This window comes from Argopecten irradians, chromosome 2 (genome assembly GCF_041381155.1).
Source record: "Argopecten irradians isolate NY chromosome 2, Ai_NY, whole genome shotgun sequence".
Classification (NCBI taxonomy): Eukaryota; Metazoa; Mollusca; class Bivalvia; order Pectinida; family Pectinidae; genus Argopecten; species Argopecten irradians.
In genome coordinates this window covers 25,164,255-25,168,030 of record NC_091135.1, presented here as the reverse complement: position 1 = coordinate 25,168,030, position 3,776 = coordinate 25,164,255, and the positions used below count along the sequence as shown (strand labels likewise).

The 3,776-nt window shown below is 37.0% G+C and overlaps 1 pseudogene; it reads right to left on the bottom strand.

Moving 5' to 3' along the window:
- Positions 1-463: 463 nt before the first annotated feature.
- Positions 464-3,564, bottom strand: LOC138316936 (sodium-dependent glucose transporter 1-like; annotated as a pseudogene).
- Positions 3,565-3,776: the final 212 nt, after the last annotated feature.

Sequence of the window (3,776 nt, the reverse complement as noted above, 5' to 3'; positions counted from 1 at the left end):
CGCATTTATGGTTGTCATGCGCGTTTCATTTGTCACCGTTGCGTATAGCAGGTGAGTTAAAATGTATCTGGCGTTTTATCTTGTCATGAGCAAAACACTGAAAGAAGCCGAATTCTGTTACTCGTAGGATTCCGCGTTTTAATGATGGCTGTCTATAGCAATATCGTCAGGAATTTCACACTAGTTAGCCGCTATATATGATACTTCAAGTTGAAAGTCAAAGCGATTACTTTGCTGACAAACCTCCGTTTTATTTCTGACTTAACGAATTTCATCTAACGGCACATTTGTGGAACAATTAAAGCTCATCAATGGTTGTGTTTGACGATGTGTTTTCTGTTTATTTCACTGGCTATAGTTAATTCTAGATCATAGCTTTCTGCCCCTGTATCATATGTTCCGTGAGAGACATTTGACTGTTGAGTTTGAGTAAAAAGACAGACAAGGGAAGAAATAGCTCAAATTCTGACTTTACTTCAAAACGCCAAGAAGAGTTGATTTAATATATATATATATTTATATACCGAAATAAATATGTAATATGCTTGTTACTTAACCTGCTAAAACACAGCTAGGGCCATTTAAGGATGCATACCGGGTATACAACGACACACAATCGCCTACCACCATTCATTTCTGAAAAGGTATTTTTGCGAACAGGTCATTTGAAGCAATCTTAATATACAAAAACTTCCTGGATTCGGTATAGTTACTTTGCCAATTATATTCCTATTGTCATTAGGTTAGAAATATCTTTTGTCAGTAATCATCTGCAAGTATTCAGAACGTACATTTCAAGGCTAATTTCGTCTGTTTGCCAGTCTAGCACAACCGTGTACAAGTGCAAAAATACCCGATCCCAAAAGATACAAGAGGATGACGTAATACTAATCTACTGCAACATGTGATGCAAAAGTTAGCAACATGATATCTCGACTGAACTGTATACAAACTAGCAATACTGTTACGCTTACACAGAACAAAGCAGAAATGTTATGTCTCTATCAGAAACTGGTGATCTGGAATGATTCAACTGGTCTTGCAAATGTTGCATAGGAACAGAAACAACGCATCTAAAAATAGAAAGTTCTCTCCGTCAACTTCACACTGATTCAATAATGAACAATGAACTGAGATTATATCAAATCAAGAACAGAATTACAGGAGTTGAGGACAGGCAACTCAAATACGATGAACATGTATCCAAACCGTATGGACAATTTAAAATTTAAAAATGGCCGTGAAAGGTGAACTAGTGAATGACCCGGATAGTGAGATAACGATAATAGTGGACTAAATAACACAAGAGCTACAAGACAGAAAGAATAGAGACACAGATATAATGGATTCAGAGTCAAGTATTGATGTTACAATTGAACGAAAAGAAGAGAATCACCGGAAGTTACAAACCATTGCGCTAACTATATTGATGTTTATGACTTACATGTTGACAGCCAAAAAAAAAAAAAAAAAAAAAAAACACAAAAAAAATCAACCTCATGGAAAATTTAAGATTTGTTAAAGAAAAAGCATTGCGTGATTTGAAAATATAGTTTGCTACATGGCCGTTGAACAAAGACCACAAACGATTGTGATGAACGTAAAAACAGCAATGAATCATCGAAAAACCGGAGCACGGAGAACCCTCCGGATGCTCCCCAGAAGCCAAAATGGCTTACGTCAGTGTTTTGAATACATGATTATATAATTACCCGGAGAATAGTCACCGACTTACGTTCACTGTATAACAAGTGGCCCACCTCGTGGGTTTCGAACCCGCGAACTAGTGGTGGAGCTATAGTGATAATATTTCGGAACTCATCAACCACTCGGCCACCGTGAAGGTCATATATCTAATTAGTATATTGTCAGTTTACATAGATGTCTCATTCATCTATACACTATTGATTGTGACTTGTTTGTGATGTGTAAAATACCATTAGAATGGCATTAATAACAATAACCACTGACTCTGCACTGCACATGTAACAAAACCAAAGTAAAGAAACGTCTTCCATCAAATTACCTAACAACATAGGACCAAGTAGAGCCCCTAGATAGGCACTACCACTTACAATTCCTGACATTTGATCACGAAAAGGAATCAAATTTACATTAATCCAGTTAATCAAATTAGGCCACATAAGACCGAACGGAACTCCAATAGCACCGACTGATATCCAAATGCCAATGTCAAAATATACGTATGCACTTATAGTAAGTCCGAGAAAACCAACAGTGGATGCGACCGTGGTAATCAACAACATGCGGTGAGATGAAATATATCTTATGAGAAACATTCCGCTAAAAGTCCCGGCAAGTCTAGCGAAAAAGGCAACAGACGTGACGGTGGCTCCAAGTGTCTTTGACCATCCAAGAAAGTTAATACAGAAAAATGCAAGGTATCCATAAAATGTAAAATCGATAGCACTTTGTGTCACAGCAAAAAACCCAAATGTTCAGTAATTGTAAACGTTTGATAAATATTGAGCGTTTTCCAATGAATTCCAATTTCCCTTTGTTGATATTCTCTACGTTGTCTGGTCTTGGTTGACAAAATAAGATGAGGAACATGGACGCTGTCAGCATGCTAAGTATGGCTGATATTGTATACGCTACATACAATGTTGAATCACCTTGGCCTGCTGTGGAAGCGTTTCCAAAGGGTAGATGTGTATCATTGCTGTGAGAGTGGTTAATGTTGTTTGGGTATACATATTTAGATTGAACAGAAAAGGTTGTATTCCAAGAATTGTGATCATTAACTTTGTCTAAGAGTGTCTTCGTCATCAGAAATGGGGCCGTCACCAAAGGGGCTATAACACTGGCCACAGCGGATGTAAGACTGTTGAACATGAGATATGAACGACCTCTAGGTGTTGGGCCCCAGATGTTCACTGTCTCCACATTGATAGCTGAAATGATAGATAATCTATTAGATATATCGTGAAAAAAAAACCTTCTTCTACTAGTCGGTTTCGTATCTCAATTACTGATACAAGTAAAGGCGGGACAAATAAGAAAATCGTCGTCACATGGAAAGGGATTAGCCATTTTTAGCCCTTTAATATGCCTTATACTTTGAAACTTGACCATTAGCCAAGAAAACAGTCTCAGAAGTAAAGAAATATATTGATTTAATTTGTAAAGTATTTTTTTAACATTTCTCAATGAGTAATTTTCATCATCCAAAACAATATTGACATTAACATTTAAGAAAACTTATTATGGTATCCGTTTATCAAAATTTACATAGTAAGATGTTATCATATGCGAAAGCTTACAAACTATAAGAATCCCACCGAGGACGCCAAGAAATGCAAAGGCAGCTACCATCAGTTCATAAAGGGAACACCAGGGAATGGCTGCCACAGCCAGACTATAAAGTGCCAAGGTAGAACAAAGTAACAGGTATCTGTTCACGTCAGCAAACATGAAGCCAGATAGGAATGAGCCAGCCAACATGCCCGCATAATGTGATGATAAAAAGAAAGATCCTTCGGCAATCTCAGCTCCGGAAATCATCATGATATCTGGGAAGGCAGGTCCTATCTGTCCTTTTGTCCAGCCCTATAACAACATTTCATTTCTATATTACGTCTAATTCAGCATTGTTTTTCAGTTCCTGTAACATTGTATAATCAATTACGAACTAACTACACATTTATGCAATATATTTCCAATGCTTTGTTATGAATTGCCTTCTATCCAATTCTCAGTTAAATATTGCCTTTATTTTACTGTTACTGTTGCATTTCAACTTTTGGAAATAAGAG